This window comes from Sminthopsis crassicaudata, chromosome 4 (assembly GCF_048593235.1).
Source record: "Sminthopsis crassicaudata isolate SCR6 chromosome 4, ASM4859323v1, whole genome shotgun sequence".
Lineage (NCBI taxonomy): Eukaryota > Metazoa > Chordata > Mammalia > Dasyuromorphia > Dasyuridae > Sminthopsis > Sminthopsis crassicaudata.
Genome location: NC_133620.1, coordinates 95,317,901 through 95,341,000, shown reverse-complemented (window position 1 = coordinate 95,341,000; position 23,100 = coordinate 95,317,901). Strand labels below are relative to the sequence as shown.

The window sequence follows — 23,100 nt, the reverse complement described above, 5'->3', positions numbered from 1 at the left end:
GATTTTTAATCTTTCTGTGTATTATAGACAATCTTTAAGAGCCTAGTGTAGCTTATTAACCTCTCAGAGCAATACTTTTAAAGGCACAAAACAAAATACATAGGTGCACAAAGAAAACCAACTATATTGAAATATACTTATCAAAATATTAAACAGCATAGAACCTAGATTAAGAACACTTAACTGTTAGATTATTAGAATTAAAAATATATCTTTGTAACTCTCTTCCCCCACATCACATTTTACAGATGAGACAAGGGTACAAGAGGAGAATATAATGAACTCATCATTATAGGGATAGTGCTTCTTAGAGGTGGAATTTGAATTCAGGTCTCTTAGCTTGACTCTGCTATGTGGGGCTGAATTTTATGACATACTGGCAACGAAGGGGGTATTTTATGTAGCCCCACCTTCCTGATTTGTATGTAGACAGTAGCTTACAAAGCTCACCAGGACTTATTAATATACCTGCATAAAATTCTTGAGCAACACAGATCTTACTCCATCATTTAATCAAACACTGTTCTTGTTCTCTAAGAACTTTACAACATTCTGAGAATCTCACACAAAAATTTATGGAGTGTTAGAGATGTGACAACATTAGAAACAAAAATGGAGAACAAGATAATATGAATTTGGAGAATACTAATCCCTTAAATACCGGGAGAATGAAGACTAGATTTGCAGTCTAATGACCTGGGTTTGAATCCTGGTTCTGTTACTTACTGTGTAATCTTAGTTAAGTCATCTATCGTTGCTGTGCCTCAGTTTCTTTCTCTGTAAAATAAGTAGCTAAATTAATTCTTAAGATCCTTCCAATTTTAAATCTATGATCATATGACTTGCCAACTTCCAATGGACAGCTGAAAAATTGAGTCAAAGGATGGGAACAGATACTGTTAAAAAAAAATTCAATCAATAATAATATAAAAAATACAGCAACTCACTAATAATTTATGCAAATTTAATCAATTCTGTGATTCTTCTTTATACCCATAATATTGGAAAAAAATAACCAAAAAAGAAAAATGAGACAAGTAGAAGCTGTGAGGGAAAGTTATGAATTGGTTTAGCTCTTCTGGAATATTTGGAACTATGCTCAAAATATCATTAAACTGTACATACCTTTTGACCAACTATACATACATACAAACACACACACACACACACATATATGTATATAAAGCTATAACCCAAAAAGATATCCAAAGGAAAAGAAAATGTACAGTCCTTGTTTGTAGCAGGTCAAGAACTAGAAACTGAATGTGACATAGCCAAAGCATCTTAGACATCCATTGCTATCCTTGTCAAACTTAGTGCTTCACTTTGGCACAGGAACTAGTTCCTAGACTCCAGGAGTTCTCACCTCCTGATGCTCACAAACTTCTGTCTACAATACTCTTTCACTCAAGGCTAGATAGAAGTATGGCAGTTGAAAGAAAAAAGAACTATGTTGAATAGATAATAGCAGCTAGCATTTATATAGAGACTATTGTGTGGTAGGCACGGTGCTATGTTTTACAAATATTTGATCTTCATAGAAACTCTGGGGTGCTATTATCTCTGTTTTTCACATGAGGAAATTGATGCAGACACTGAAATAAAGTGACTTGTCAAGGATCATGCAGCTAGTAAGAATATGAACTCAGGGCTTCTTGATTTCAGGTTCAGTGCTCTTTCCACAGTGTTATCTAGCTACATTTCAGGAGAATGATGAGCATAGACAATGACAATTTTCAGGCCAAATTATTAGGGATTCCTAAACCAAACTGACATATTCTGACACTGGACTGGAATGATGGTGAACAGGTAGTGTGTTGGCGATGGGGATATAGAACAGTGCCTGCCATAGATGCTACTCCTGTATCCCCAGGCTATTGGGACTTCCACTTGACTTTGGCAATTGGTATTGCATGACTTTGAGTTTAGACCCAACTATTCCAGGATCCTGGGGGCAAGGGGCTAGAAAATTGTATTCGATAGGAAAATTAATATTTCCTAAATCCATTGACTGAAAGGACTGATCTTTTAGCCTCCACTCCATTCTGTTACTGAAATGTTTCAAAAAGACCCAGTTGTTTAATAAGTGAGTTTACCCTAATAGTCATGATATAACGAGATGATGATTTCAGATTCCTCTGGACAACCTGAATCCTCATTCCTCTCCAGGCCTCATTCTCTAGACTTTCCCCACCATATCACAAGTCTTCTTGTCCTGGGTTCATTCTGCTTTGTGTACCTTCACCCAAATCCCTTTTTTTTTACCTGTGGTTTTCTCCCATGAGAATGTGAATTCCTTATTTTCTGCTTGTTCCTAGACTTCAGCCTAGGACTGGCATATAGTGTTGGTGTACTATTTGTTAACCTGAGATTAGTTCCAAGCTCTGCCACTTATTTACCTGTGTAGCTTTAGACAAGTGACATTGCTTCTTTGGGTCTCAATTTTCTCTCATCTGTAAAATTAGAAAGCTGGACTAGATGACTTCTGATATTCCTTCATATTATCCTATCATTCATATTACAAAACATAGATATTACTATTGCTAAGTTACTAAGGTCAAATTTAGTCTATCTTAATCAACACACAGGTTACACATAAAAATAGTCAATAGATTAAAGAGGTAAGAGCTGTTTTGAATGGATGATCTTATCATAGCAAATCAATAGTCTCAACTGTACTCAGAAAATTTTTTCTCTAATTTTTTCTAATTTCTAATTTTAATATTTTTCTCTTTGTGACTGTTATTTCTCTGCTCTTGAAACCACTTCAGAATTTTCTAGTTGTCTCATTTTCTTTTAATATTACACATTGATCAAATAGTACCGTAATACTGTTGCTGAGTTTTTTGCTCTTTTGTAATTTAAATATGAACCCAATGAAATAACCCTACTTTGTTAACTGTATTAAATTGTAATTACTTTTCTTTTGTATACTGATGTACAGTAAAACAGCTTACATTTACAAATAGCTTTATAGTTTCACATACATCATTTCAGTTGATCTTCATGACAACCCTGTGAAGCAGTGAAATTATCTTCATTTTATAAGTTACGGTAGCTCAAAGAAATTAAGGATTTTTTATCTGATGTCACTTGGTTAGTGAGGGGCAGCTCTGGGATCCAAAACAGCACTTGGAACTCAGAAACCAGAGCTCTCTCACTCCTCCACACCAACATCTCTTTTAAAATATTTAGCATAACAATATTTTTTCTTTGCATAACTGCATCAATGACAATTTATTCTAAAAATCAATAATGTTTGTTGGATCTTTTCAAGAAAAAAATAGCTTTTACTTCATTTCCCTCTCTTCTTTACTTCTTTCTTCTCTTTCCTCCCTTCTTCCTCTTTCCCTCTTTTCTTTCTTCTCTTCCTCCTCCCTTTTTTTTTTCTCCCTCCCTTTTTTTCAGCTCCCATCCTCCTTCCCTTCCTTTTCCTTCCTCTAGACCAACTTCTGACTTTTTTCCTCCCTCTCTTCTCCCCTTCCTTCCTCCTTTCCTTCCCTTTCTTTTTTTAAAGTACAGTTTTTGTTTCATCATCTCTAGCTAGCCTAAATGAGACAGACATTTGTTAATTATTTATTTTTCATTTGTTATTTCCATTTAGAACAAAAACCATCACCTTCAATTGATTGGATTTTTTCACTAGGTACTCACTTGGAGACTTAAGTTCACCTATTAGACATAGAAAACCTTCATTAATATTCAATCATCTTTTAAAAATATAAGTAGCAAACATATTCCTAAATCTATAAACAAAATATCTAGCTAATGAGCTTACCCCTCACTGTTGACAGCCAAAAGACAGTTATCATTAACCATAGGTAGGTATTGCTAATTTAGAATTCATAGGAAAAAAATAGACTTCACCCCTCAATGGGAGCAGATAAATCCTGAGGTCATTTTATGTTACATTATATATACTTCAGTGGAGTAAGAATATATTCCTTACCTTCCCACCCCGATCTGCCCCTGAAAATTCAAAGAAGAGTTTTTGATTTCCTGCTTGATTTTTTGAAGTAGAGGGAAAGATTAGTTTTAATTAGAAAAAAAAATGGACCTGAGTTCCAATCAAAGTTTTTCTGAGATTGAAGAGTCAGATTTATTTGTAAATTGATATTCCACTGAACCTTTTTCCTCTTGTCAGTGATTCATGTATAAATTAGTTTTGGATTCCTCATTAATTTATTTTTGCTGCTGTTCTTGGACTTTAAAAGCTTTGCATTCCTCAAGATAATCCTCTTCATAAATACTCCCATAGCATAAATTTCCACTTGGCATGATCATACAAGTCCTAATATTGAGTGATCTAATTAAACATTTTAAAATATGAATTTACTGACCTTCCCTCACCACATGGATTGAATTAAATCTGATGAAACAAAAACAAATTTGCTGTTACCAGTTAAAATGTTATCAATGCTCTGTAGCTTTCTTTTGCTTTAGTCACAAATGTATATAGGTAAAGTTTAATGTGGTCATTCTTCTAATGTGTGATTTTTATTCTTTTCTTACTTTATCATGTTTTTTCCACACACATGCAATTAGCTCCAACAATTCATATAAGCATTTTGCTTGAAGTTTTTTTTTTCTTTTCAAAAAAATCAACTGGGAGACACATCTTCCCTCTTATAAATCCCATTAGTGAAAGCCAGAGTCACCTTGCTGCAAAGAGCAATGTTCCTTAATGGAAACAACACATTATCCTGGGTAAGAAAGATCTAACTCTCATTCAGGTCTAATTAGTTGATTTTGACATGCTTGCCTTCCTTCCCTGTATGGTGTTGCTGAGAAAGAGAAAGAAAGAGAAAGAGAGAGAGAAAGAGAGGAAGGAAGGAAGGAAGGAAGGAAGGAAGGAAGGAAGGAAGGAAGGAAGGAAGGAAGGAAGGAAGGAAGGAAGGAAGGAAGGAAGGAAGGAAGGAAGGAAGGAAGGAAGGAAGGAAGGAAGGAAGGAAGGAAGGAAGGAAGGAAGGAAGGAAAGGGAAGAGGAAAGAAAGAAAGAAAGAAAGAAAGAAAGAAAGAAAGAAAGAAAGAAAGAAAGAAAGAAAGAAAGAAAGAAAGAAAGAAAGAAAGAAAGAAAGAAAGAAAGAAAGAAAGAAAGAAAGAAAGAAAGAAAGAAAGAAAGAAAGAAAGAAAGAAAGAAAGAAAGAAAGAAAGAAGGGAGGGAGAGAGGGAGGGAGAGAGGGAGGGAGGGAGGGAGGGAGGAAGGAAGGAAGGAAGGAAGGAAGGAAGGAAGGAAGGAAGGAAGGAAGGAAGGAAGGAAGGAAGGAAGGAAGGAAGGAAGGAAGGAAAGGGAAGAGGAAAGGAAGGAAGAAAAGAGAGGAAGAAAGGGAGAAAGAAAAGGGAGAAAGAAAAGGAGAAAGAAAAGGGAGAAAGAAAAGGAAGGAAGGAAGGAAGGATGGGAGGAAGAATGAAAGAGAAAGAAAAGATAAAGAAAATTTTAACATTATTTTGTCATAATGACATGTTTTCTCCAGCAATCAGGTCATTTATGAAAATTTTATTTAATATTAAACATAAAGTGTGACTGCATTTGTGGAGTAGCATTTAGCTAAAACAGCCTCAGTGGATAAATCAAATCCACCCCAGTTCTTTGTTACTTTTCTCATTATGATATCTTATGTTAAAAAGATATCATTTAAAATTTAACAAAACAATTGTAGCTGGGTATAATTGAACTTGACAATATCTTTAAGCATGGAGATAAAAATCACTATATTTAGAAAATAATGATTCTCCACCCTTCCCCTCTTTCCCCCCTCCAATCCCAACACAACCAGGCACGTATTCAGGTTAAATGTGTGCACATCCTGGTAGCTGGAACATCTGTTTCTAGCTTGTTGTTCCTCTTGGCTGCTTTTCAATTGGATTTCCTCAAGCAGGTCCCAAGCTTGTCACCTTAGCCAGGGTCTGTTAACTATCACCACTGGTCCCACATTAAGTAGGAGGTTCAGGGCTAAGCTAATAAGTCTCCTGCCTATCTGACGGATCGGAGGATCGGATCGCAGCACAGTGATTCTCCCAGTGGCTACTTATCATGCTGGGCTCCTTTGGGAGGGTCATCTTTTGTCTATACCTCTGGGTGGGACTGTTTGTGTTCTTTTCCGCCACCCCCTTCCCTTACTACATGTGGAAATGTGGAGAGTGTTGCTGCTGGTGTGTGATACAGTGTGGAGTCCTTCAATCTGAGTCTACACCAAGAAAGCCTTATGTAGAACAAGTGGATGATTAGGCAGCCTCTGAATTTCTGCTTGGGGGTACACCTCCCTTGTTACTGGGAGTCTAGCACATTAAGTGATTGCTGATAGCTCCTGCCACACTCAAAAGCATTAAGTCTCCTCCAGCTAGACACCTATTATCTAGGGACCACAAGGCTAGTCTTCTCACCTTTCAAGCTTTCCCTCTCCCAGCAACAACAAAGACTCCATCTCCGACTGAATCTTAAGGGAGAGAAGAGTGGCTTTGAGAATGAAATAGAACACTTTAAGATTCTGAGTTCTGGTCATGATTTGGCATAAAGGCATAGGATTTTAGAGGCTGTCTAGTCCAGCTCCTTCAATTTACAGAAAAGGTATAGTGGTACAATTTAAAGATGACTGGTCCTACAATCAAAGGTTCAAATCTTCCCTGAGTGATATTGGACAAGTCCCTTGACCTTCCTGATCCTGTTTTTTCATCTGTATAAAGAAGGTGTAGGATTCAAGGCCTTTGCCATCCCTTCTCTCTCTAGTTCTAAGATCTTATGAAATAGGGTCAGAGAGCAGTGATTTGCCCAAAGTCACACAGTAGCATATGTCCACGTCTCTGATTCCAGATCTAATGTTCTGTATTTTCTGCTTCAGAGTGAAGTAGATTCAACCTTTTTCTGGTGTCACTAGCTCTGGCAAGCTAGTGGAGTTTATGAATATCTCAGAAGGAAGTTTTAAAATTCATTAAATAAATTTATAAAGGAAATCAGTTCTATCAAAGTAAAAGTGTATTTTCCCCATCCAAATTCATGGAAATTCTGCACTATATTCCTGAACCCCTTTACGGTATGTGGATCCCCTATTAAGAACTTTTGATAGAGAAGAATCTACTAGAAGTACCTACAAATCAAAGACAAAAGCAGAAAACAATTCAGGGCAATATTTAAGCCAAGTAGTAAAGTCATCTGATTTCTATAGGAATTGAATGTCAGCTCCAGTGGAACTTTTGGAATGTTAATTACAGCTCCTCTAAGCAGTAATTCCCATGCACAAAAATAAGGGAAAAGGAGACTGCAATCTGAGAGTGTGATGATTTCTAATTTCTGCCTACTCTAGAGCTGTATGACCAGTTAGATGGCACAGTGGATAGATCTCTGGCCCAGGAATCAGGAGTTCAAGTCTGCCCTCAGACTTATTAACCGTATGACCCCAAGCAACAAATTTCATTCTATTTTGCCTCTGTTTCCTCCCCTGTAAAATGAACTGGAGAAGAAAATGGCAAAACCACTCTTGATAGTATCTCTGCCAAAAAAATCTCAATTGGTGTCATGAAGGGTCAGATATGATTGAACAGTACAAAAGAGGAACTCCTGTGTGCAAAGCAAGCCAGTTTGAAATGTAATTTCTGATTTTAATGGGCTGATGGTTTCATTAAGAGATAGAAATGAATAAACATGTATGATTCTTTAAATTAATATATGGCCTCCAGGAATCCCTATGTACTGTTTGATTCTGCATGAGTGTGGGGGTCAGAGGTGAACTTGAACCTCTTTCTTACTCATTCCCAGGACAGTTCTCTATCCATTATACAACATTGCCTCTTATGTTTACAAAGACATGAGAAATAAAACATTCTGATAAACATGGATATTTTTCTTAAACAAATAAATAAAAAATAATTATTCTGATCTTTGTCCTCTAAACCCATTGTGCCTCAGGCAGTATATATTGAAATGGCAAGCAATTAGTCTAAGTTCCTGTCTTCAGGATTTTCAGCATTTAGTTCAACACAATTGATTCAGGCTGCCACAGTGCTAGTTTTTTCTTCAAAAAACACAACTTCTGTTCTCTTGTAGAGGCTTATTTATAGTCAACTAATAAGATGGAAGTCATCTACAGATATATATAAACTCACGTTCAATTAGTATAGGATTAGGTGAGCATTCCAGACCCAGGTCCCCATCCCTAGGTTGTAACTCTGCAGCAAGTCAGAAACCCTGTTTTTATGAGGCTCTTTTTGATAATAATCTGCAGAAATGTATGACACTGATGAAATCTGGGCCTGAATGGCATGAGAGATTCAAAATGGGGGGTAGGGGTAGAGACTACCAATTAGAAGGAAAACAGGTGCCACTTCATGGAGCAAGAAAGAATTTCAACAGGTAACCTAGGAGAAGTAGATCCTAAACTCGTGTACAAAGGAGATCAAGTATGAAAAGTACAAACCTTAAAGTTATCATGTAAGGATGTTTATCATTATGATTTGCACAGGAAAATACATAGTGTGGGAAAGAACAGGCAGCAGAAGAGTAGTCCAGTTTGGCAGGCATACAGAGTGCCCTGAAGGAGATAGCGTGAAGCTAAGCCTAGAAAGCTGAGATTGTAAGGGACCTTGAATGCCAGGCCAAGGAATTTGTTTTTTCTTTGTTAATCAATGGGAAGATATTAGAAGTTTTGAGCAGGGAAGTGATATGATCAGAGATATGCATTTGAAAAATGCTTCTGCTAGTGGTGAGAAGGCTTTGCATCATCTCTGATTTTTCTCTCCCCAAAACAATGCCTTTGACATGTCAAATTATACCATACAGGTCACTTAATCTCTCTAAGCTTCAGTTGCCTTATCTGTAAAATAAAGGACTGGATGGCCACTGAAGTCCCTTCTAGCTCTGGTTCTAGGATCCTACATCTAATCAGTTTCTGAGAGCTGTTAATTTTACCTCTACAATATCTCTTGTCTCTGCTCTCATTGCTACTGCCTTAGATCAGATTCACATTGTCTTTTGTTTTAACATAAGGTGATTGGCCTGCCTCCCATCATGCTCTCCCCACATCCTTCACATTAATATCAAAGCAAACTTCCTAGGATTCAACTTTTAGAAACTGTAGACATGGAAACAATTTAGGTGACCACTAAAGCAAAAATTTTCATTTTCATAGAGGCTTAGGATTTTAAGAGGCAATGAATTCTTAGCAAGTTGAAGGAACTAGCATTTGTTAAATGCTTCCAACATGCTTTTCCTTTTATCTAACAGGAAAGGACAGAACATATAAAGGCTTTTCATTTGAAACTTTTCAAAAAGACTGAGTTATAACAGAAAACATCCAACAGTGTAAAACCATATGTATGTCTACTGCCTCAGGAAATCAGAGAGAATCTCTTTCCTCTATGTGTGTGCATGTGTGTATCTGTTTGTCTCTGTCTCTTGCCTCTGTCTGAATCTTGTCACACACACACACACACACACACACACACACACACACACACACACACTAATTAAAGGGAAACTTTAGGAATAGATACAAAAGTCCATAAATTGTTTTGCTAACACTGAGTTTGCAGGGATACTAGGGATACTAGAGTGGTTTGCCATTTGTTTTTCCAGGTCATTTTGCAGTTGAGAAAATTGAGGCAGACAGGATTAAGTGACTTTGACTTGCCCGGGGTTATACAGTTAGTAAATGTCTAAGGCTGTATTTGAATTCAGCAAAATGACTCTTCGTGGCTGCCCAGCACTCTATCCACTTTGCCATTTAACATAACATCCACTCTTTATAACATTTCTCAAATATGCCTTCTCAGTTCTGCCACCATCTAGGTACAATTCTTCATTAGCCTATATCTGATTGCAATCACCTGCTGGTTTGTCTGCTGGTCACAAGTCTTTCCTCCTTCTATCAACCTGATCTTCCTAAAATACAGTTCTCACCCTGTTGCCTTCTCTATTCAATTAATCTCAATGGCTCCCTATTACCTCCAAGAGCACAAATAAATCTCTGTTTTTGGTTTTTTATACTTATCACCAGCTCCTGACTTTCTCAGTCTTCTCACACTTTGCTCCCTTCCATGTGACACAAGATAATCCTTCTTCTCATTCAGCCTTTTCACTGGCTGTCCTTCTAATCTGGTATTCTCTTCCCCCTCTCCTCTGCTTCCTGGGAGTCTTAGGCAAGTTCCATCTTCTGTAAAAAGCCCATCCTACTCCTCCCTAATCTTAGGATCTTCTCTACGATCTACAATGTATACAATATGTATCTTATTTGTATGGAGTTCCTTACATTCTATTTTCCATTAGTCTGTGAGTTCCTTGAGAGAAGGCATGATGATTATTATGATTATTATTATTTTGCCTTTGTAATTCCAGTGAGTGCCTGGTGCATATGAGGCATTTAATAATAAATGCTTATTGACTGACTGGAAAAAAAAAGTTGCCCAACTTTCCTTTTTCTTTTCTCCTTAAAATCACTTTAATTTCCTTGATATTTAACCAGAGGATGTGTCCTTTTTCCTCTTTTGATCGTTTAGGAAGTGGCACAGTGTTGTCTCAGTGTAGAAAATATTTGGAATTTGTAGTGAATTAGACCTGAATTCAAATTCTGCTTCATCATTTGTCAGCTATGTGAACATGGACATATCACTTAACCCAGCTTGTTGACTAATCTCTCTCAACTTGAGTTTCTTTCTCTGTAAAATGGGCATAGAAATAGAATCTAACTCTTAGGATTGTTGTGAGGGTCAAATGAAATGGTTTATGTAAGACTCTTTGCAATTCTAAAATATTACACATATGCTAGCTATTATTAACAGTAATGATAGAAAATTTGTTTAAGATTGTTTAAACAACTTTCCAAATGTGCGTCTTAAAAATAGCTACACTACTTGCTTAAGTCTCACTTACCTTGTTCTCTTTCTCACATTATTCTGGTTGAGACAGCTTTTTTAGAACCTCATCATATGTGCAGACTTCTTTGGCTTCTTCCCACACCAGGTTTTTATGAGCAATGTTCATGTTCACTGAATACATACGAGAATATTCTCAAGTCCTTGCTAAGAAGCTTTTTTGACTAGAAATTACTTGAAAAAAATAACTAGAATTCCTTAATTTTTCAAGAACCAAAACAACACATTTTCAGAAATAAAAGTACTATCTTTAAAGCAGCCAAAGGGATAGAATCACATTTATTTATCTGTGGGAGAAAAATCTGATTACTTCAGAAGTTTGACATTGGACGAGGAGAGCTTAGATTTCTACAACAGTTAATTCACTCATCTGACCTCGGAGAAGGAACAAAATTTACAAAACAAAACAGTAGAGTTGTTCCAGGGATTAGTTAGTAACTCAAAACTTATAACCATAAAATTGAACTCAAGAGGAAAATTCCAAAATCCTTGGCAGATGCCATTCTAACCCTTTATATTCAATATTTAAATTGTTTTGCAGAATCAAATTTACTTTTTGACCCATCTCCACACACCAATAAATTTGGTCTCTGACTGTCTTGGGGAAGTGGGAGGGGGTCCAGAGGAAGAGCAAAACAGAGAAGGGATATTAATAGGTCTGTAATGGTATAAAATTTATTCTAGGGGTGAGGTAAAACTTAATGGTTCATAAATAGCAAATTCATTATGTTTTTAATACTTGGGTTATATTAACACCATATAACATCTTTATAGTACCATTAGTACCATTTAAATCCTAGAACAACTTAGAAAATAAACATTTCCAACTCTTATCCATGAAACCATTGGTCAAATAAAATGTATTAATAAATTTGATTGGATTAGAACATGGTTGGTTAAGTCATAAACTGTTTTATAAATGTTTTATGTTGTCTGTTCTGCCACATTCTTAAATGCTAACAAATTAATTTATTTTAAAGGCCGCATCAAGGTGAAAACACCTTGCTTTCATGGGGGCATTAGCTAGCAGGCCAATACATCATGCAACCTTTTTTTATTCAGTCAAAGTAGTAGCAGAAGAAATGTTAAGACATAAAACGTGATATGGTTTGTTAAATATTCATTTATAATTTGCATTCATTATTAAATTATGTGTTAGCACTAATCTTTAATCTTAAAAATACATTCGGTGTCATAAAGCTCTCTGAATACATAATAAATATTTTATAGTTTAGTGTTGCTTTAAGTGTTGACGGGAAGACACACAAATGTTTGCTACTAATGATATTTAATTATTCCAAGGAGATTTGATCTGCATTGGTATTGATTTCAATAATTCATTCAAGCCTTCGGGTCACTAAGAGAAATATCTGTTTGGGGATGCAGTCTCTTCCATGATTAATGATGATTCAGCTCCCTCTCCTCCTCGTAGTAACACTGTCATTTCTTGCCTGAAACCATCCCAGTGTAATGCAATGACTTTGAGAGGCTTATTTCCAACTAGTCTGAAGTTTCCTCCATGACTATAACAATGAAGTTTACCTCTCTAAATATGTCAGTGTGCTAAATTGAGATCTGGAAGGATGAAAATTTCTGAGGTCCCAGCCTTTTAAAAGGCTAAAAGAAAACAATACAAAAGACAACAGATAGAGTGAATTTCCAGGCCAAGTTGCTTCACAGACTCTGGAGAGCCTCAAAGTGGATCAGTTCCTGTAGTGGTGGTGTCCAAAGTGCAATGTATAAACTGATAAAGTAAGGCCATCATTGAGAAAGCAGAATGTGACAAGAGTAGTGATTTGTATTGGGGAGCTTGGTACTGCCCAATGAACCATGTAAAAACAGTTCATTAAAATGTTTATGTGCTTGACTGGTTAATGCAAAGAAAGCTTTATTGCAGCCTTATAAAAACCTTGGTAACTTCAGATTGAAGGTAGATCAATGTATTGTAATAATTCAGAAGCATTCTGCTTTTCTTCTGGTTTAAGGAAAAAGATGGGGAGATACTTTTTGAAATTTACTTTTTCTATTTTCTTAAAAAGCTTATCTGATTCTCTATATTTTTTAGATTATCTATCTTATACCAATACAATATTATACCAATATAGTTTAAACTACTATATATTTTTAAAACATTAAAACACTGAGTATTATTATAATATGATAATATCAATAACTAGTATTTATATAGCTCTTTAAAGTTTGCAAAGCATTTTATATATTCCTTTGATTTTCACACTAAATCTATGAGATAGGTGCTATTTTACCCTAATTTTAGAGATAGACACATCAATTTTTAATAACTATTTCTTTAAAACTATTTTTTTGAAAAAACATTCTATTTGCTGTCTCTCAAGATTTTACCTTTATGGAATTAAGCCTCAACTCAAATATACAGCAAATAGAAACCAAGGTGACTAGAGATTTAAATTAAAAAACCAAAATGTCAGTTTTCTTCTGGTTAGTTCTTCCCTCTGATGCCTACATGTTTTAGAAAATAAAAGTTACAGTGAACTGTGATCGTGAGAATCTGGCTGCTTGAGTTATCGAGACAATTTGGTCATGTCCTTGTTGGTATTTTTAAAAGGATTTTTAAAAAGCACTTGGCTCTGACATGGAAAAGAGTAGACATGCCCTCTTTTTTTTTTTTTAACAACAACAACAACAACAACAACAAGAAAAACAATCAGTAAAATTTGCTATTACATCTTTAGGATTATACAGCATCTATTCAAACTCTGATCTGCAGGGTCTTTCAACAACATAAATGTGGGGTTTGTCCATTAGCTGAGGCTGTTGGAATTGCCTCAAATGATATTTAGAGAAAGAAAAAAAATACTGTTTTTTTTTAGAATAAAAAAAGTCCAGAAAATATTATGAAGAAAGATACTTTGATGGATTTTGACTCTTTTCTCCAGCACACCTTCCTCTCTTTTATGTCAATAGAATCCAGGACCCCAAGCCTGTGTGGACCATCCAGTTAATGTTTAGCCTGCAGATGTCAATTAAAATGGATACTGCCCTCCACATACAACAGTCCACTTGGGAATTTTTGAAATCATCTGTTTGCCAGTCAAGTTCATTAGACTCGATCTTAATGTGCCATAATCCATTCCTCCAGGTCTAGTTTCTTAAATTGCTGGGGTTCCTGGTTGTGGTTAAGGATGCCACTGCTGCCCCCTACTGGCATCTGGATGCTAAAAATCCATCAGACACCATTCCAGTCCTCAATCAAGAATTAGTCCAAAACTAAAGAAAGATGAAGTCCATTCAAATAAACTGGCATTTTGAAGAGGTGGAAAGTTATGGTTCTCTTCAAATTCTTTTCAAATTTCTTTTGAAATTAAATGAGTCAAATTTAAAATTTATTGTCTCATTTTCTTGCCTTAAGGAGTTATCATCATCATCACCACCAACACCATCATCATCACCACCATTATTATTATTATTTTTAGCCCAGAGCTGTTTCTGAGTAGCAGGAATGTCAGGGAGTAGACTGGGGAGTAGATTCCAAACGACCACATTTTGACCTGCTTTGGAGTCATTCCTGCCACATTAGTCTTGAATCTAGCTTTAGAATACAGTATGAAAATAGACCAATAAAATCTTTTAAATAATAGAATGTAGTAAGGTGTAGGATTGAGGCCCTTAACTATACCACTTCAATGCTCCCAATTGACCAAATGTCTTTCATCCATTTCAGAGTGTACAACCAATCCATTTTCCGGTAAGATGAAAATGATGTAAAGCAGGGATGTAGCTTCCTATGCATTATCTCCCACTTGTGATTACAGATAGAGCCTTTATGTGCATTGACCCACATCTCATCCCAACATTGTAGTCATCACTTTATCAATTCAGGTCACTTTCTTAGAATTGTATTAGGTCCTATTGTAGGTTAGGAGCCATTTTCTTTTGAAAGAAAGATCATTTTTTGGCCATGATCTAAATGAGTAGAGGCTATATCTAAGTGTCAGTTGAGGTTGAAGTGTTTAAGAAACAAAGAGGAAAAAAAGAAATGAGGGAAATTAGATGTGGCCCTCGAATGTAAACTTTCTATCATGCTTTTCTTCTGGAGTGTCAGAATACTCAGAAAAAGATGAAAAGAGATCTCCAGCTGAGTTTTGCATTTCTTGGGAGTTTAATGAAAGAATGGATGGAGCGGAGAGGGGAAGTTTTTGCTCCCTCTGTGAGTCTCCTCAAACTCTCACAGATTTAATTGTGAGTTTAAATGTCTCCCCAGGCCTGCAGCATATCAGTTTGATGTGCATAATTGATAAGCAAACATTTTTTACAGGTTGTTAAATGGTAAGGCCTCAATGTAATATATATAATGTTGATTAAAGTGGTTTTTTGGTACAAAAAGGTCAGAGACATTAACAAGTTAAAAGAAGTGTGAACTGTGTTGTTATACTTTTAACCTTTGTGCCTTCCCTTTCCCATAATTGACACCATATGTTTACTGTGCGTACTTTGGACAAATTTCAGATTACAAACACTAAATATATATTTATTCTGCAATAAGCTTAATACAAGACACTTTGCAATGCATCCATCAGTGTGGGCTGCTGTTACTATCATTGTAATAGTTAGGAAGAGAACAATTTAAACAACCACAGTAGCGTGTCCAACCCATAAAAATGCCATAGGTGTAAAGTAACAGTAACTCTGAAAAGGATTAAGATGGACATCTAAATGATAATTACTGGGTAATTTTGTTTTGGTTATAATTTGTGGTGTTATTTTTATAACTGACATGAGCCATAATATGTTTTTTAGAGTTCTCCTAGAGTTAAGAAACAAATGGAATCTGTCAGGAAGTATTTGCAGGTCCTGTTAGAAGAAAGCTGTAATGCTGCTGAAATGCTACCCAGACTGAACATTTTGCAATCTTTATATCAGCAGAATACTTTGCTAGCAAGGTAATGACTGTAGACATCTGGGGCATAATAAAGGCCTCTTTCCTGACCTTTAAAGAGATTCATATTCTCACTTAAAAGAGAAGCTGGCAAGATAGCATTTCAGGATTTATCGAATAAGTTTTATGCAGTAGTTCTCCTTTCATGAGACTGCATTTGAAGGACTTGGGAGTTCTGGGGCTTGGAGTCAGAGGAATTGAATTCGGATTTTGGTTCACCATGTCCTTCCTGTGTGACCTTGAACAAGCTCTATAACCTCTTTGCAGAATGAGGTAGTTGAACTAGAAGATCTCCAAAGTTTCTTTCTGTTTTAAATCTATGATTTAGTGAAGTTTTCCTCTTAAGAACAGGAGGGAACAATAAAAAATAAGTTTGTTTCTACACTAATTTTGAGAGGCATAGGAAAATAAAATTTCTTTCCTCTCCTTTAGTCTTTGGCATCCCATAATTAAGACTGAAACAACTTAATGGGTGCATCAGAAAATGTTGGCTCCATTTCATAACAATTCATTTCCATAAACATCTCTTAATCATCTACCTTAAGGTACAAGACATTGGGCTAGTCATTGAGGATATAGAGATAAAAAAACATAACAATTCTTGCCCTCAAATGACTTACATTACATTGAAAAATAAAATATCATATGCAAAGAAATCATACAATATAATTTGGAAGCAGTAGAGAGGTAAGACTATAACAATCTAAATCTCTGTATGTCAATATCATTCTACTAATAGCCTATGTCAACCTGGCACCCAAACACCCATATTCTGAGAAAAGGCAATAAATGGGAAACAATATAAAATAAAACCTTTTCCCCTCCCAATTCCATTTAGCTTGATAGACACATTTCTTTCTTATATGGATTATCCAGTTAAACCATGACAGGTAAATGATGTCTTCTGTGGAAAACATAGGCAATTTTTCAAAAGAAAGAAGAAATGGGAAGGAAGTGAGTGGAGGAGAGTGAAGGAAAAAGAAGAGAGGAAAGGAGAGGACAAGAGAGGAGAGGAGAGGAAAGAAAGAAGGAAATATTTAATGAAGATTAGTAAGTATATGAGTTAGCAGGAAAGATAAACAGTGAAAACTGAATTCTTAACAAAAAAAAAAAATCTAAAGATATGACATCTACTTTTTCTGAAAAGAGAATGGCAATTTATTGCCTCTTCTGGACCCCAGTGAGCTTATTTTTCCTTGAGGCTACCTAGAATTCCAAACACCTGGGAAAGAAAGAGACTTTTGGTTTCTCTTCTAAACATCAGAAGTTTAACAGTCTAGCCACTGATACTCATATAGGAAGCGAGAAGAAACAGGGTTACTTTTTTACCCTGGAAAATAGGAAGTAGGAAAATAGAAAAGGGCAAACCAAAAGAATCCTGTCTTCTGTTCTGTTGTCTATTGGCCAGAACAAATAGACAGACCTAAGAGGTGGAACAACCTTTGCAGAATATCTAGTCTTGACTCCCTCATCTAAGGTCAGTTTTTTTCCTATCTTGATTGTTTGGACATTTGGCATGCATAAGCTATTTTATTTTCTAACTAAAGCACAGAGATGACAAAATTGTAAAATATATATCTCACTAACAATAGTCTCTGTTGTGATGTTAGAACAGTACATAGAAATAGCCCCATTTATAGGTAGATATTATTTTTTTGAGCATTTTCACATGATACCTTTCTCAGTGCGCTTATCATAACTTGTTTTTTTAGTGATTTTTGTCCATCTTTTGCCCACCTATCGTTTTAAAGTTCCTGGACAATGGGAAGGATTTCACCTACTTCTTATAATATCTATCAATGTTTTGCATAATATGTTGCACAGAAAATATTTGTTAAATGAATGAAGAAATGAAATTTCAGACCAATGATGTAGAAGTACTACTGTCCTGTGACTCGTCCACAGAAGCTGTTTGCGGCTAAATGGTTAGAGCACTAGGCCTAGAATCAGTATGACCCAAGTTTAAACCCAGGCTCAGATATTTAGAAAGTGACCATCTCTGCCTCAGTTTCTTCAACTGTAAAGTGGGGATAATGATAGTATTTACCTCACAGGACTGTGAGAAACAAATGAGATATTTGTAATGCTTAGCATAGTGAACAGCCCATAATAGGAGCTTAATAAATGCTTTTTCCCTCTCACTTTCCTCTCTTGTCAATCTGTCCTTTTTTCTAGGTGAGTAGCATTGGAAAGGTTTCTACAATTTATTCTTACCACAGATTGGAAATCAAGATGTGTTCTCATCCCGACTATCTCCTCCTCCCAGTATGGTAGGAAATAGCTATAGTGCCCTGCCAGGTCAGTATAAAGTTGAAGGAATTATAATGATCTTTGAACTCCAATCTGAGGATGACACATTTTGTTGAGAGTAGTTAGGGATTGAAATAATAACAGTGGAATGACACTAGTTTACCTTAAGCAACTTTGATTTTCATTTACCCAAAAACTATACTTCAAAGCATTAAAATTTAGAGGTAACTGAGAAGTAGAATGCCTTTTACCTAGAGGCTGACCTTACTAATCTATGCCAGTGAATCAATTCTCCTATAGAAGAGATAAAAGAGATACTCACTGTCTATAGATTCAAGTATTAGAACACATTTAATTTTTCCAACAGTGAAAAACTGAAGTCATGCTTTCTGTGACTGATGGAAATTTTTAGTAAATATATTGGAAGCTAAATAACTATGGTTCTTTTGGGACTGTTTTGGGTTCCCTCATTTTTCTTGAATATCTTATTAGTCATACATAATCAATTTACATAAGAAAGAAATAATGTTTATCAATTAAATGGAATGGGGGGGAAGATTTTATTGTAAATAAATAATATTTTAATATTTCCCAATTATTGTTCTTTCTCAGAAAATAGATCTTTGAGACCCAGGTTGTATTTTCACTTTTTAATTTTGATCTTTGTTTGTTTTAAATTAATGTTTATGGAAAATACATCATTTTCCATTCCAAACCCCATTAATTGAATAAAATGATTCTGGTATACAAGAGGAGATACAAGAATAGTGAAGTTGGAAACCTGTTTGTGTCTTTTTTTTCCCATGACTAACCCATGTCTATTCTCTATGAAATTGATGTCAAAAAAGTATTATATATTTTCAGTGGGAAATAGAAGGCTGCCCTCTACTATCCTTGTCAGGACGTCGTATCCCTTTAATCATACTTTTCATTTCAGTACATTGAAATTTCCGTTACCAAGGACAACATCATAAATAAAAGTGTTTGTGAAATTTTTACCTGCAGCTTCCTAACTTTGTGCATTAAGCATGAGACGAACAGAGAGGTGGTCAAATGTGAAAATTTATAATCATTTATTACGTACGGCTGAGGCGAGAGGGGAATAAAAGCGTGAAGGCATACATCTATAAACTGGAGCAGAAAAGCTTAAATGAAAAGTAAAGTGAATTTCTGTGTCTTGTCATAAAGTAATGAGAAGCTAGAGCTTTTATTCATAGCAACCCAAGATGCATTTACTCTCAATCTAGCTTTAGCAGTAAACGCTTCCCTGATGTATTGCTTTGAACTTACAAAGAAATATTTGTGCTCTACATAATAGTATAGTTAGGAGAATTACTGCATGGTTGAGAGGATTCTATAAAGGTTTATAGCTGGTGGTGTTACTGTAATTTAATCACAATGTAGCTAATGTAGTGCTTTAATATCTCAGGTTACTTTTTTTATTTACCATTTATTAGTAACTGACAGAGTCAATCATTGCTACATCATAAACAAATCACAGAGGGATTCTATAAAAACCTGAAATTTTCCAAAGAGATGTACTGGAACTGTTTTACACTAGCTGCATGCCCTATAATGAGTTAAACATCAAATTATTATTTGATGGGATAAGTCAGGGTTCTTGTTCTCAGGTCATCATCCAAAGAAAACCAGGTGAATATTTGGGAACATGAATACAATTAGTATTGTACACAGAAATAAGTCATCAGTTAGTATTTAGTAAATCTGGGAGATGATTTGAATAAAGACTTTGAATAAAGAATGTTTCTTTTGATGGTCTACACAAGTAGTGTTAAACTGCTAGAATTGGGGCTGATAAACAATATATAAAGATCCCAGAAGGCCACATATTGACTTAGAAAAGCATGTGTTAACATTATCCATGTTCTATTGTATTTTTATTTATTTTGTTAAGTATTGCCCAATTACATTTTAATCTGGTTTGCTACACTTGGGAGTGTTGCTAGCCCATTCAGCCCTAGTCAGTGTTGTCCTAATGAAATACTTTATTCTAATGATGAGCCTGATTTAGACCCTTCCTTTTGGCACACTTTTTACAACATATTTCTATCTTTATATCTCTCTGAAAAACTGAGTGCAGTGGTGACTACTACCTTGGAGAATGTTGTTTATTATAGTACATTTCCTTCAGCACAAACAGTGGGAACAATTTTTATAATGATGACTGGTTGTTGCATAAATCGATTCTTCAAAACTTGTCACTAAAATAACAGATGATTCTAAGAAAATTGAAACCCTGAACATCTAATACTATTTAACCACAACAACTAAGATAATTTATTCTCTCCCAACCTATCCTCCATCTTCATAATAGGTACTTGACAAATATTTTGTGAATTGGCCTGGTTTTTCTTGATTTTTTTTATTACTGTGAACTTATGGGTCTAATTTTAAAAGATCACCCCAACCACTTAAATGTAATTGTAATGATTTCATATATAGAATACAATCTACTCCCTATTTGCAGGGTGTTGGTCCCCACCCTTAGTCCTGTTGATGCTCAGTGAGATCCTGAGCCACTGACTCAGTCAAAAAGGGATCACATGGGTCTAAAGCTGGAAGGGATCTCAGAGACCTTCTAGTCCAACCTCTGCATTTTACAGTTGAGGAAACTGAAGCCCAGAGAATCTAAATGACTTGACCAAAGTCAAGACTTGCACAAAAGTATTACAGGTCTTCTGATTCGAGAACTAGCCTTCCTTCTATTGTTTCATGCTTCTTCTTTGGAAATGGATCTAAGGGGGATGTAGAAGGATGGTCCATACTTCTGACCTATCCATGACTTCATTTCTATGTTACTGTTTTTATGTTCTGTGTTATTTCTACTGCTTTCTGCTCCACAACCTTATTAAGAATATTTGTCATGTACAGAGCATCATTTTAGAGGCAGATGGGGATGCAAAAATGACCAGTAGATCGAGTCCTAAAAGAGTTTATGATCAGTCAATCAGCATTTATTAAACATCTATTATGTGCCAGGCACTGTACTAAGCACTGAAAATGCAAAGAGAGACAAAAGACAGATTAATTTAATTGGAGAGACAACATGCAAATATATACATATATATATATTACAAACACACACATACATATATATATATATATATATACAAACACATACACACACACACACACACATATATATATATATATATGTATATATATATATATGGAAAATCAACAAACAGAAGGCAATAGAATTAGGATAGGTTGGGGAAGGATTCCGGTAAAAAATAGGGTTTTAATTGGAATTTAAAGAAACCCAAGGAAGTTCATAAAAAAGAAGCATTCCAGGCAGGGAGACAGTCAGAGAAAATACCATGAATGGAGAGATAGAAATATCTTGTTCATGGAACAAGCAGACCACCAATATCACTGTTGAAAAGTATGCGTCAGGATGGAAGAGGAAAGAAGACTGGAAAGGTAGAAGGAAGCTGACAATAGCCAGAATTTATACGGTGCTTTAATATTTATTAAGCACTTTACATATAGCACAATATCTTGAGGCAGGTGCTATTTATAATGTCTACTTTACAAATAAGGATCCTTTGGCACACAGAAGTCTGAGTGAGTCACATACACAGTAAATATATGAAGTGGGAATTGACCCCAAATCTTTTAGATTCCAAATTCAGCCTTCTATCCATTATGCTTCACTGCAGAGATAATATAATGCTGGAGAAACTGAGACAAGATAGAAATTAGAGAGTTTCTAATATTTTATTTGAATTTCTGAGAGGGAGAGTTTTTTGGGGACAGTGCAGAATCCATTTTGTCCCCAGGGCTGAATTGGATTTTTGTCTCAAAGAATTCAGCATTAAATGTGAGATTCCAATGATTTTTATAGGGTCTAGTGATCAGGGAAGACAAAGGCAAGGGGTGAAGTCTGAACACTGGTGAGCAGGAATTTCTAGGAATGGACCATAAATCCGGTTCTGACAGGAAGGATCATAAATTTCTATAAGTTGGGAGTGAAGTAGGTAATGAAGCTAGAGACAGGAAGTCTGGAAGGAGAGAAAAAAGGTGCCAGCTAGGTATCTGAGATGCTAGGTATCTGCTCTTTTGGAATGCTAATGGTCAGGGCTTCCAGCCCTAATTTATATCAGTTCTAATGGTCAGGAAAGGGGAATTTCAATGAGGGGGAATGAGGCAGAACAACTAAGGGAAACTGAGGCAGAACAATTTAGACAAATGAGGCAGAACAATTTAAGGAAACTGAGGCAGAACAATTTAGGGAAATTGAGGCATGACAATTCAGGGAAAATGAGGCAGAATAATAAAAGGAAATAGTGGCACAACAATAATATGGATACATAAATATTCATAATCCTTAAACCTAACACAATACCTGGTGCATAGTAGGTACTTAATAAATATTTAGTTCCTAAATATATGATCTTCTTAAGTCTTACTTCTGATCTTATATGGCAGGAAAAGTAGGAAGAGTAATCAATCATTACCGTCAAGAGTATCCAGGCATATCCTGTTCTGTAAAGTTATAGCAGAGTTTTAGACTTATCTATATGTATATATATATATATATATTTATAAGTTTTCTTGGCTTCTTCCTTTCATTAGCAAAAAAAAATCTGAGTAACAAGTAAAAAGTTTTTTATTAAGAGACTACAATGTGATCTAAACCTGGCTGGAGATTTTGGAGAATAAAATAAGAAATGTAAGTCCTGATGCTTGCCTTAGGGGATCTGATGAAGTACTTGGAGCCACAAGATATATATACATACAAAATCTGATCATAATATATATATAATATAATATATATTCCAATAATTTTCTTTTTCTTTTCTTTCAGTGGTGGGAAATAAGATTTTGTCCATTAAAAATGCACAAAATTATATTTAAAAAACCTGAGGTTCACATAAATTTTGATTATACATATAATTATAATTGTTTACAAACTTCCTCTTTTCTCATCCTGCTACCCAACTTCAACACTAAGACAAGGTTCTGCCACTCCAAAGATGCATATGTTCTGTTAATGTTTTTTTTTTTTTTTAATGAACTTATTGGATGGAAATTCAATAAAAGTAAAT

At 35.4% G+C, this 23,100-nt stretch overlaps 2 long non-coding RNA genes across 4 annotated transcripts in view; both read right to left on the bottom strand.

Moving 5' to 3' along the window:
• The window catches only part of LOC141565541 (uncharacterized), a 136,833-nt gene that overhangs the window by 57,908 nt on the left and 55,825 nt on the right, over positions 1-23,100 (bottom strand). The gene's annotated exons all lie outside the window — the stretch shown is intronic.
• Positions 4,075-6,414, bottom strand: LOC141541033 (uncharacterized). Its single transcript, XR_012481634.1, has 2 exons — positions 6,385-6,414; positions 4,075-4,369 (listed from the first exon to the last, which is right to left on the bottom strand). It is a non-coding gene; the product is annotated as an uncharacterized LOC141541033 (long non-coding RNA).